Raw genomic sequence first — 14,090 nt, 5'->3', positions numbered from 1 at the left:
TTGCCTGTGTACCTAAGTCTACCTTGACAAAGACACTGAACAACTGTGACGTTCATGGGAAGGTTACCACAGAGAAAACCAGTAATCTCCAAAAACCAAACATGCTGTCCATCTCACTACACTACTGCAGCAATGTTCTGTGGACAGGAAGAGGAAAAATAAAACCCAACTTTTTCGTCAATGTATGCAGTGTTGTGGCTGGAGTGAACAAAACACTGTATATCAACAGCAAAACATCTCAGTTGTGTGAAATGGGTTTGATGGTGTGGGGTTGCTTCGCTGCCTGAGGGCCTGGACGGCTCGGAATCACAGGGAGAACGAACAATTCCAAGTTGTATCAAGAAATTTTATAGCAGAATGTGTATCTGCTGTGTAGAACGTGAAAGAAGTGGGATCGTGCAACGTGGCTCATGTAGATGAAATTCCACTTTAGAGTGGCCAGGTTGGAGTCAATCCCAGTGAAATGCTCTGAAGAAGAACATTTAAGTAAAACATCCCAAAAATATTTATAAACTGAAATCATTTTGTATAGAGGCAGGAAACAGAATATACCTTCTAATCAATGTAGTTCCAATCAGAAACTACAGAAAGCGTTTGTGTGAGGTTCTTGCCTATAAATCACATACTTTCCCCATTAGAAACCTTGACTGTTTAAATCATTGGTAACACTTTACTTGAGGGGGCACAAGTAATTTAGTAACTCAGTTATTACTCATGAACAAATATACCGAATGCATGAAATACATGAGCCGTTATGATTGATCTATGATAAACGAACATGGGATCGGCGTGCAATTAACACTTAATTTCTGATTCATTCATTAAGAGTGTGCTACTACATTATTTGTGCGTCCTCACGTAAAGTTTTAACAAATCATTTGTTCAATAGAGGTACGGCAATGTAATCTTTTGTGCGTGGTTTGATAAATGAGGCTTTTTATTATTATGACATAGATGAAAATCAGATGGTATTTGTATTCATGCAGAAATCCAGTAATTAAAAAAAAATCACAAATCTTTTCTGACCAGTGCATTTACCATGAATACGTAGCAGGGCTTCTACGTAATGGTGCATGTTCCAGTGTTACAAGACAGCTCAGGAGTTTCAAAATGGCCCCAGTTGAGCTCTGTCCCCCTCCATCTGTCTGTCTGTCAAACCGGAATTTCTCCCCACACGTCGGCTCCCCACCCTCCGCTGCTCTGGGACCACACAGATCTCCACAGGCCCCACAAATCCAGAAGCTGCTGCCTCTGACATCTCACCTGCCACTCTGGCCGCGTTCTGCCGGGGAACACGCTGTGACCCGGCGCCTTGGGCACGCTTGGCATTGCACACATGCTACCTTTATGGTTCAGCTTGAAATCTGAAGCAAGTAATATGAGGCTTTTTCCAAAATAGAAAAAAAAGAAATATGTTCTACTTTTTAAAATAATTTGATAAAATATGCCTCCTAAATGAGTATATTACACATGATTTACTACTCACCAAAGTTACTTTTTACTAGGGCAGACAGATAGATAGATAGATAGATAGAGAGATAGATGGATGGATGACTGGATGGATGAACAGATGGATGGATGAACGGATGGATGGATGAACGGATGGACAGATGGATAGATAGCATAGCACAGTCCATCCGCCAGTCACTGCTCACCGTGACCACAAATGATTAACATTAGTACAAGACAGTAATGCCCCCACTCACACTTACCAGTTATACCCCTCCCCCATGACACACAAATTGGACACTGCATTAGTTCCATACGATTATGGGCCTTGATTACTTGCACAGTGTGTTACAGAGTGAGCGAGCCAGCAGGAGGTAAAGAAACATCACAGGGCCAGCTTTGGGTGAGCTCTGGCGTTACCACAGCAACCTGTCTCCAGCACCGCATCTGAAGTCTCCTCAGGTAATGAAACTCAGTTGACCCTGATTGGACTTTGTTAGAGTTTAGCCAGGAAGATTCAGGAGGTTGATGGGTCCAGGGCATGCGCCCTGTGAGGGGTGAAGTACGAGGTCACAGGAGTCCATGGGTGTTAGCACGAGTGCTATTCTGGCTGTGTTTTTATTAGCTGGATGCTACTCTCAGTTTGGCTTGTGAGCCCTCACAGATAAATGCCTTTAGAAGGACTTTGGCCTAGATGTTACATTCTGTGCTCGTTAATAAAACCCTCTGACTGATTCTCCCTTGCAGCTCTGCCCTGATGCGGCTAACCTTTGGCCCCCCAGAGCTCATTTCAACAATATTCTTTGTAATTTCTCTTCTCATTTGTTAAAAAGCACAACAAATGCGACAGGATTTAAAATTTGGAATGGGGTCTCATGCTATCGCTGTTGCTAAGAACCTAATCATTAGGAGGGCTTAAGTGTGAATGGAGAGAGAAAAAACATGAAGATGGACACACTTCCAGATGCAGGTATACAAGTTACAACAGTCGCCCTTTACGAAACAAAAATATATTTAAATATATGGACATCTCAATTTATGTATTTATTTTTTCCAAAAGTGTCTGCTCAACAATGCATTACAATATACGCGTATTATGCAAAAACCATTGTAAAATATATTACAATATATGGAAAAATACACAAGGAATTGCCAGGTCACATACATAGAATATTTATTTATTTCATTTTATATTTATTAATACACTTCATAATATATATATATGATTTCCATGTACTATATATATTCATATTTATATGGGAACATGTATGTGCAATACATGTACACAATTAAAAGGAATATATTACCATATATCTACCATATATAACCACAGACTAATGGGCAATCAATCAACAAAATTATTTAATTTGGTTTTGAAACATACAAAATTATTTTCCATATACACTCACCTAAAGGATTATTAGGAACACCATACTAATACGGTGTTTGACCCCCTTTCGCCTTCAGAACTGCCTTAATTCTACGTGGCATTGATTCAACAAGGTGCTGAAAGCATTCTTTAGAAATGTTGGCCCATATTGATAGGATAGCATCTTGCAGTTGATGGAGATTTGTGGGATGCACATCCAGGGCACGAAGCTCCCGTTCCACCACATCCCAAAGATGCTCTATTGGGTTGAGATCTGGTGACTGTGGGGGCCATTTTAGTACAGTGAACTCATTGTCATGTTCAAGAAACCAATTTGAAATTATTCGAGCTTTGTGACATGGTGCATTATCCTGCTGGAAGTAGCCATCAGAGGATGGGTACATGGTGGTCATAAAGGGATGGACATGGTCAGAAACAATGCTCAGGTAGGTTGTGGCATTTAAACGATGCCCAATTGGCACACAGACCGGCCCGTCTGGCACCAACAACCATGCCACGCTCAAAATTGCTTAAATCACCTTTCTTTCCCATTCTGACATTCAGTTTGGAGTTCAGGAGATTGTCTTGACCAGGACCACACCCCTAAATGCATTGAAGCAACTGCCATGTGATTGGTTGATTAGATAATTGCATTAATGAGAAATTCAACAGGTGTTCCTAATAATCCTTTAGGTGAGTGTATGTGTAATGGTTATAAAATACAGTTTTTCAAACTCACGTTGTCAAACTTATTACTTATTTGATCTTCAGACGTTGAACTTTAAACATGAGCTAGAGGTCCAAAACAAGGAAATAAAAGAAACCAAGGGCACTAAAGAACAGTCTGTTACCCTGTTTAACTTGCTCATATTTGTCCATGCTCCTTTTTTGCTTCACCTGGTGCCTCAACTCACAAATTCTTATGTTGATTGGTTTTCTTCTATCTGATATCTTGGCCCCTGGATGGTGGTGTACAACAGCATCTGTGAAACAGAGCAATAACACATAATTAGACATTCACATAACACAGCAGGGAATATAACAATATCCATAATATCTACATTAAATCATGAGCAAGCAGTCATGCTGTGACTAAAGTTTATAAACACAATTTAAGAACCAGATAATGCCATATTAACATTGATAAATGTTGCCTTGAGTTTTTTTTTTTTTTTTTTTTGAGGAGATTTTTGAAGAAAGTCATCACGAATGATTTGGATTTTTTCAAGTGGGTTGTTAGGGGGAAGGCTGGGTGATATGGCAAGATATTTTATCATACTATTTTTTCCTATAAAGCGATATAGATAATTATCACGATATAATTCAAGTCATTAATTATTTCAAAGCTCTGTTTTTTTAAAATTCCATAAGAGCTGCTCTTAAACAGTTTCAGAACATGAAAAAGGTGACAAATTGAATAAAGGTCACAAATTGGTCATAGGGCTTCACACTAGAAAACGAAGATAACTGCAAGGTGTTTTCTGACTGACTCGTTCGTTCCATGTAATGGATTTGACTAGGGCTGGACAATACGCCCTAAAAATGATATTACAATATTTTTAGAGATTTTTGCAATATCGATATTTATCACAATATTATAAAATTCATATGTAGACAACAGTAAAATATGAGTCATATGACAGGTGTTTTTCGGGTTTTCTGATTATGATGACCGAATTGTTTTAGTAATTAGAGTGCAAGTGATAGGTAGGCCTATAATGATATATGGACATCAACAACAGACACATACCTTGACAGAATGTGTCTAAAAACAGTGCATTAGAACTGTTACTTATGCAAGAAAACAAGTGTTTAGGCGGCTGTATCATAATACTCACTATATTCACACCGGCGACAATATGATTGTCCATAATCACAAAACAATATATTATCAATATATCGCCCAGCCTTAGTTAGGGGTCGCAGAAAAACGCATTTTAACTACCTAAAAAAGGCCCACCCACAAGAAATAAATCAATAAATAAATTAAAATCAACATCAGTCTACCGATACGCTATATGTAGAATCATTTAACCTTTAACTTGCGGAAGGTATATCCCTCGTTATATCCGATCGAACCCAGCAGACTCTACTGACCCAAAACGCTACGAATAAGCTAAATGAATCGGGAGCTGCAGATGAGTAGCTAACTTTTCCATTAGTTTGGGCGACATGGGCAAATACGGGCAAGGAATTCCAGGACAACGGAATCAGCGACCGCACCGAAAGCGCAGCAGTGATCCATAGTCCTGCCCACTTCCTGCTCCAATTAATATATATTTGAAACTTGAAAATGAAAAAGCAAAGTGGAAAATGAAAAGTCAAATTTGAAAATGAAAACACAAAAAGGCTTTTTAATTTTATTTTTTTAATTTTCACATCTGACTCATACATGACTGGAAAATTCAAATGCAAATGGTGCTACTTCATTTTAACTTTTTCATTATGGCAGGATTTTTGCGCACAAACTTTGAAAACTAAATGGAAAAGTGGAGATGGTATTTTCATTTTATCATTTCCTTGCAGAATTTTTTTTTTCCAGAAAATACCTCCCATATATCTGTTTTGTTTAATTATTAATCAGTATCACTTAATGTAGCAAAGAGGAATATTAACTTTATTAAATCTTTTAAATTAACCAGTAAATCAGAATACTAAATAATTTAGTGTGTATGGATAGTTAATACACAGGAAAATATATTTCCTTTGCATAAGGGTAAAATACAAAAAACAGGCATTAAGTTGACTCATGAAAAAATGTAGTACAGTTTTTGTCTTCATTGCAATGTATTTTTATATGTATCAATACATTGCCATACATATTATAGTATATTGGAAATATAAACACTAGTCTCCCATATATTAAAATGTATTATTTAATTTATTGTATTATGTTTGCCAATATGTTGCCATATATTTTTGTTTTGTAAGGGACAGTATGAATGACTAGGAGACACCTGTCATGACCTGCTCGTACGATCTTCATGTAAGCCACGCCCCCTCATTACTTACGCATGCTACCCCGCTTGTGATCACATGTTGACTGTTATTTTCTGCTTGTCTTGTGTATTTAGTCCGCGTTCAAGTCTGTTTCCCCAGTGGCCTGTACTACGAAGCGGGTTTACTGGCTTATCGGGGTAACTTTGCGAGTAACTTGATGACGTGTGGTGTAACTAAGCGATTAACCCGTTCTACGAAAGGTGGGTAGATTTTAGTCGAGGCATGCTGCCATGGCAAATTACGCTGTCTCAAAACTGCTAGGAGCAGTTTTTGTTCTTGGTTAAGTCGAGGTTTCTGCGTAAGCCAGCCCTATATGAGCACCGCCCCTCCAACTACAATTTCTACGAAGACGCCTGGATGATCCGTACGACATTGGCGCGCGAACCGTGAGGGGCTCTCTCTGTTAATATATGTATATGAAATGGAGCTATGGCATATAATATGCATACAATGTATTAATTAATAACTGTTACAGAGAAAGTTATTCTGAAAACCCAAGGGGTGTGCATTGTGCCTGTCTTCTCTAGTTTTAAAGTTATTAACCCATTCATGTATTGTCCCATTGCACAGTATACGGATACATTCGAACATTTAAAATGAATTAAAATTCATATGTAAAGCAATCTGGGAAACAAAGGGGTGTGCAACAGTCGCCATGAGCCCAAAATACTAAGTACCCTTTCCACTACTATTGCATTTGAAATCGGATCAGTTATTGTTAACATTAGGTTTACATTATGAGTAGCACTACAGTAATGGAACTTCAGGGAGCATTACGTACATTAGGCCTACTTAGCAGCATATAATAGGTGACTTCTGAATTGTGTCGCATCTGTTAGCCTCTGTAATTATTAACAGTATTTCAATTCTTTTCCGAAAACACTTCAATGTCTAATACTCGGTCGTGAGATATTTTAGACCATGTTTTATGACCATGAAAATGTACGTATGCATTTTCTCCGTTGGCAATATGTTGCCAACAAGCCTGCCTGCTTTTGTTGGCTGCAGTGGTATTGGACTTTCTTTGCAGTGTTGATTTAAACTCCCCATAACCCTGCATAATTAGCATGCAGTCTTTCTCCGTGAAACATGGAGATCACGCCATGAGTCAAACGGTGACTTGCGCTGCTGAACGTGCTCCATTTATATGAACGCGCACAAACTCCAATGCAGTTAACACCGATTTAACAAATCAACTTCTTAACTTGCGTCGTAGTACTGATTAGCGCCGATTGAGTCAACCTGATTTTTTCGGAAATTACCTTCGGGTTAAGTCTGACTTGGTTAAACCCCCTTCGTAGTACAGGCCACAGTGGCCTGTCATTGACGTTGTTTGCTGTGAGCTCCCCTGTCTGCCTTGCTACCCTGAATAAATCCCGTTTACCCGTATTCCTGGCTCAGCCTGCCTGATTCACTGCTCTACTGCCTGCTTGCCTGATCGCCTGGACACGCAGCGTGACAACACCAGGACACCAAAATGTTTTGTGTTAAGAATTTGAATATTATACACTCACCTAAAGGATTATTAGGAACACCATACTAATACAGCGTTTGACCCCCTTTCGCCTTCAGAACTGCCTTAATTCTACGTGGCATTGATTCAACAAGGTGCTGAAAGCATTCTTTAGAAATGTTAGCCCATATTGATAGGATAGCATCTTGCAGTTGATGGAGATTTGTGGGATGCACATCCAGGGCACGAAGCTCCCGTTCCACCACATCCAAAAGATGCTCTATTGGGTTGAGATCTGGTGATTGTGGGGGCCATTTTAGTACAGTGAACTCATTGTCATGTTCAAGAAACCAATTTGAAATGATTCGAGCTTTGTGACATGGTGCATTATCCTGCTGGAAGTAGCCATCAGAGGATGGGTACATGGTGGTCATAAAGGGATGGACATGGTCAAAAACAATGCTCAGGTAGGCCGTGGCATTTAAACGATGCCCAATTGACACTAAGGGGCCTAAAGTGTGCCAAGAAAACATCCCCCACACCATTACACCACAAGCCTGCACAGTGGTAACAAGGCATGATGGATCCATGTTCTCATTCTTTTTACGCCAAATTCTGACTCTACCATTTGAATGTCTCAACAGAAATCGAGACTCATCAAACCAGGCAACATTTTTCCAGTCTTCAATTGTCCAATTTTGGTGAGCTTGTGCAAATTGTAGCCTCTTTTTCCTATTTGTAGTGGAGATGAGTGGTACCCGGTGGGGTCTTCTGCTGTTGTAGCCCATCCGCCTCAATGTTGTGCGTGTTGTGGCTTCACAAATGCTTTGCTGCATACCTCGGTTGTAACGAGTGGTTATTTCAGTCAAAGTTGCTCTTCTATCAGCTTGAATCAGTTGTCCCATTCTACTCTGACCTCTAGCATCAACAAGGCATTTTCGCCCACAGGACTGCCGCATACTGGATGTTATTCTTTGTAAACCCTAGAAATGGTTGTGCGTGAAAATCCCAGTAACTGAGCAGATTGTGAAATACTCAGACCGGCCCGTCTGGCACCAACAACCATGCCACGCTCAAAATTGCTTAAATCACCTTTCTTTCCCATTCTGACATTCAGTTTGGAGTTCAGGAGATTGTCTTGACCAGGACCACACCCCTAAATGCATTGAAGCAACTGCCATGTGATTGGTTGATTAGATAATTGCATTAATGAGAAATTGAACAGGTGTTCCTAATAATCCTTTAGGCAAGTGTATATTATGACTGTTGTCATCAAACATTAAATGAGGTGCTATTTCTTGATTTTTTTGATAATAAAAAACACTTGAGCATCAATGATGATTAAAAATGGACTGCAATCCCTTAGACAATAGGAAACAACTATAAACCACAGAGCACAGCATAACAAAAGCGTCTTGGTGTGTTATGTAATCATGTACATAAACAAACCCAAAAATGGAATCAATGTGAATTTTTGAAATGTACAATACAATATCAGGAGAGATTCATATCAAAGACACTAACAAGTCAAATTTATACCAAGCAGTTGTTTGGGATTATAGACTATTACATTTCTCATTATAATAACAAGGAAAACAGTGTTACACCAGCTGAAGGGGCAGAGGTGTGAGCTGTGTATGCGTGCCAGGGCACGTTTGGGCAGCTATATGAAAACACAAAGCTCCAGGAGAGCAGGACTGGGAATCTGTCACTCCAGACTCCTTTTCTGGGCTGGCTGCTTGCTGCTCCTTTGCCACATCCTGTCTTGTGATATTTGTGACCCCAACATTAGCTCTTGGCTGCGAGAGTTTCATTGCATATTTCTGTCTTTCATCTAGATAAAAACATTTACAAAAATGTAAATTGCTGCCAGCATCGATGCCTTTTTCAAGGAAGCTGCACTGCACTACTTATTTTTTTCAACAAATTCACATTTTTCTTCCTTAAGTTGGAGGATCTATCTGCGTGTAAAATTGGTAAATATTTATATGTGTTCATGCATTTTTTTATTGTAAGAAGTGAGACAGTTCAAAACAATCACACATACACAGAGGCAGATATAGAGGACAATTACAATTAGAATTACAGCTATTATGTTCTCAAAGAGTAAAAGAGTCACACTTCAAGGCAGTTAAATCTGCAAGCTGTAACTGTGAAGAGAGAAAAAAAAACAATTACAGAAAATATCGATATTATGGGAATACTGAGATTCTGCAATTTATACATGAAATGTGAACATCATGCCCATCTTTAGCCAAGAGACCATCACTGGAATGAGTGAAGATAACATCAAGGACTAGGGGTGGGTGGTCTTTCACACCGAGTCAGTTCCAGACTGGGCAGCATGCCACCAAAGGCCAGTTGTTTGTGTATATTTATGAAAACCCAAAATATTCATCAAGAAGAGGAATCTTCCAGCATGGTTCATAGGTATGGCTATATTACCAAAGCAGAAATCCTACTTTTCTCACATTGGGGACACTCTTACATACTGGGAGTACAGATCCATCCATCCATCCATCCAATTTATCCAGGATCACGGTGAGCTTGGAGCCTAACCTAGGCCAGGAAACACTCAGCACGGGACAGATTGCCAGTCTGGCGAAAGGCACAGGGAAGAGGGGCATAGCAACCAGGGGAACATGTACCCCCCAGCATTTTATTTGAATGAATTCACCCCCCCCCCACAATAAATAGTCTGTCACGCCCAGCTCCATCCGATCCTTGTGTGTGCCACGCCCAGCTCGTTACCTCGTGTTAATCCCTGATTGTACTCACCTGTTGCCTGTTCCTTTTGCCTAGTCTTGTGTATTTAGTCCGAGTCTCAGTCAGTCTTCCCTAGATCAGTCATTGTAATGTCATGTCATGTTGGATGTTTGTCGCCATTCTGCCCGTTTGCCCGTAATTTCAAGTGGAGCGGTGAGAATTTCCGCTCCTCGCTCACGAGGCTGTTGGCTCCGCCCGCTCCTCCGCTCTAATTCGCACTAAGTCGCTCCGCTCAACACCGCTCCTCGCTCCACTAAAATTTCCTCCCGCTCCAGTCAAATCGCTCCACGCTCGCTCCAATTTAAAAGAGGGACAAATAATCTGCATGCCTAACAAATATCACCTTAAACCGATGTCTTATATCATAAAGAAATGTGAGCAACGGCACTCAGAACAGAAATTATTTATTTTTAAACAACATATAGGCAACAATGGACAGGTTTGGCAATGGCATTCCACACAAAATAGGCTTAAAAATAAAGGAATCAGTGGGCTTAATAGCCTAAAGAATATACAGGCTAATCGCATCCACGTTTTAAATTCCTCAGTTATTTTCTGTTGATGCTGCTGCTGCGTCTCGTGAATTTAAAAAATCCTATTAGACCTAATTTGAATGACAAACTCATTTATTTGATTACCAAATTATAGGCTTTTATATTTTTATTTACTTTATAGACTTGATATGCTACAACTATATAAAACTTACTCACATTTTGCTCTGGCCTCCGCGTGTTCGCTTAGCACACTCATGTTTCCGAGAAAGGTCTTTTTAGATTCCAAAAGCGGATCTAAATCTTGATAATTTTATAGATGAATTCTGGGAAGATTTGCGCACGCCTCAGAGTCGTAGTGTGAGCGGTATCGGAGCGAAATTGGAGCGAGACAGAGCGACCGCTCCACCCTTAATTAAAAAACCGCTCCGCGCTCTGACCAAATTCTGCCCGCTCCACTCCGCTCACATGCTCTGATGTGCATATATACGGAGTGCAGACAAGGTGGAAATGGAAGAGCAAGATCTGATGAATGCAGTAGGCAGGGCTCTCAAGTCTCACACACTGACTGTGAGACACACACTGCCCCCCCAACAGATATAATCTCACTCCAAACTTTTGATGAAACTCGAGAGCCCCAATTATACACTAAGGGCAACTTTGAGGTATTACTGTAGGTGTGGGAATCTCACTCAAACATGGTAAGAACATGGAAACCCCACATGCACAGGGCTGAGGGCGGGAGACTAACCCACAATCCCAGAGGTGGGAAGCCAATGAGCCATTACACTACCCTCAAACTGGGAAATTAACTTTGGGAGCCAGCCAGGACAATGCACTGCCTGGCATTTGCAACCCTGTACACCAGTAAATGCCAGATGCACCCAGTGTAAGAGATGATCGAACGGATACAGAGCATCATGTTAAAATATTTATAGCTATTATTAACTGCTCTGGTTGCGCCCACCCCTCACCCTTCCCATGAGCCTTACTCATACACCCCCAGCCCGTTAAAACCTGCGGTCTCTCGCATGTGCAGCTGACCTGGCTCGCTCCCGTGTTACCGGCACACCAGCTGCATTGTTCGACGCAATATCCATTCGCATTTCCCAGTGCCAGCGTTTGCTGCTTAATCAATATTCACAGACAAACCCACGGTGCAGCAGTCCAATAAAATAAGACAAAAAGCGATTGCTTGCAAACGTGCAGACGTCCTGGGGATTCCCATCTGGTGGAGTTCACAACTGACCCTCCGGTGTTAGCAGCAAATGTCTCCCCTCCCCGTTTATGTGTGTGTGACATTTCCAGTTTGCTAACAACGCTGACAAAGATGGCCAGTTTTCCTATACCGTGGAAAACACTACGCTCTGAAACACAGATTTGGATTGAAAGAAAGTCAGATACTGTCAGCACAATGAAAGTAGAACCACAATCTTGGCTCATACCCCCCAGAGTGTATAAGCATCTGCATAGAATTCTTTGTCAGTTCAGATCTCTCTTTAGTATGCCTAAATTTTTGCATGACTGACACTATTCTTACTATTATGACTGAGGACATGGAACGTGTCTATAATCGCATACTTGTTTGCTACATATTAGATGTAATATAGTATGTACAAAAACCAGTAACTTGCTCAGAATTTCCCTCAAGATGGCAGAGGAAGTGCAATGTAGTTTAAGAAGAAAACATTGCCCTGCTACATGAGCTGATTTGAACATATATTTTTGCATTGATTGTTTTTAACAATTTTTTACTTTCACGGAGGGGTCTTGCTACATCACTGATAAACATCTGGTCAATTAATATGCAAAATGGCAACTGCAGTATGTCTGGGTGCATGCATACATGCAATATGTACTACATTAAGAGTCAAGTAGTAGGCTTCTAATGAAATTCAGTACATAGTGTGTAAGTATGTGATTTATAATATAGTAGTGCTTTATTTATCCCTGTGGGGAAATAAAGCACTGGAGCTGGGGGTGTAGGAGCTGGGGGTGTAGGGCTTTGCTCTAGGGCCCACGGACATGTGACTGTTCTGCTGGGTCTGAGGCTCAAATGGGCCATCTTCCAATCACAGGCGCAGAGGCTTAGCCCACTGGGTCGCATACTCACCCTTGTTTGGGAGCACCCAAATCTATGATCACGGGGACATCTGGATAGCATAGCATAGGGGAAAAAGTAGGGATACACCCTAGATGGGATGCCTGTACGTTGCAGGGTACATACTCACACACAATCTGACACTATGGGTATAAGTGCCTATTAGCCTAACTGAAAGTCTTTGGCTTGCAGGAGAGAACAAGATGACCCAAAGGCCTGCACAGCACTGGGGGAGCATGCAACATACACATATGCACAGATGCAAGTGGAGGTGACAGCCTACAGTGCAAGCCACCGTGCCACCATGGCTACATCCTCCTGAGACTCAAGGAAAAAAGTATCCTTCTATTATAGGTTATCTGTCTTTGGAGGAAATAAGACATCTTACAATTTAGATTTTTTCAAATGTATTTTTATTTTTAATTTCACAGCATGTCCTCTTTAGTGTACAACAAGAATAAATATGTTTCCTTGCATCAGTGAAAAGATAGATGCAAAAACAACATGTCCACTACAATGGACATAAATGAACGGGTGGGGTCTCAGGAGGATATTATGTTGTATTTTAGATGAATTAGTTCACTTACAGGGGTGCACAGTGGCTCACATCTCCAAGGCTGAGGGTTCAAACCCCAACCCTGCCTGATAAGTCTTGTCTTTTGTCTGTGTGGGTTTCCTCCAGGTTCTCTGTTTTCCCTCTGCTGGGCAAAAACATGCACTTAGGTGAATTTGTGTCTCTAAATTGCCTGTAGTTTATACAGTATGTACCTTATTCAGTCTTGGATGGACTCCAGGCCTTGTGTACTAGAAAAGCAGTAGGAAGATGATACCATTCTTACCTTCCAACCTGCCCCATTTCTCCACTATCTGGTGCAGGCATTTTTGTAGACTTTAGGACTTCCTGTTTTCTTTTTAGGACTCATATTCTTTTGGGAACCGATTCCCGTGAGGTACAGCGTAACAGGAAAGACCGCTTTGGCCACAGGTGGCACGGGCCGTATCGATTTCCGTGACAGATCGCAGGGCTTGACTGCACTGTTTTGAGAAATATGCCAGACTGAGTGCATTTTGTGTGAAAGCAACCGTGAACGACTTTCTGTTTCCAAAAAAAAAAAGGACGTAAATAATGGCATACTGGTGTTGCTCCCGTTGTTGATTTTGGGGAGTGCCACTAACAGGCATGTAGCGGGACTGAAACACCTTATAAACACAAGCAGTAACGCGGTACTGTGGTTCCAAATGTGACATGAGGGAGTCTGCTTTGTTTCTGCGCCTAACAACCCAGTGCTAATGTTTCCTGCTATTCACTGTAGCTTGGCGATCAAATGCTTTTCTCCCACGTTCTCTTAGTCAGGCCAAATAGCTGCTAACCCACATATATTTATATAATACATAAATCATGGGGGGGGGGGGGGGGTTACTGGCCTTGATATCCATAGCTCCTTACTGAACTTAACAGTA

This window comes from Paramormyrops kingsleyae, chromosome 3 (genome assembly GCF_048594095.1).
Source record: "Paramormyrops kingsleyae isolate MSU_618 chromosome 3, PKINGS_0.4, whole genome shotgun sequence".
NCBI lineage: Eukaryota > Metazoa > Chordata > Actinopteri > Osteoglossiformes > Mormyridae > Paramormyrops > Paramormyrops kingsleyae.
This window is presented reverse-complemented; position numbering follows the sequence as displayed.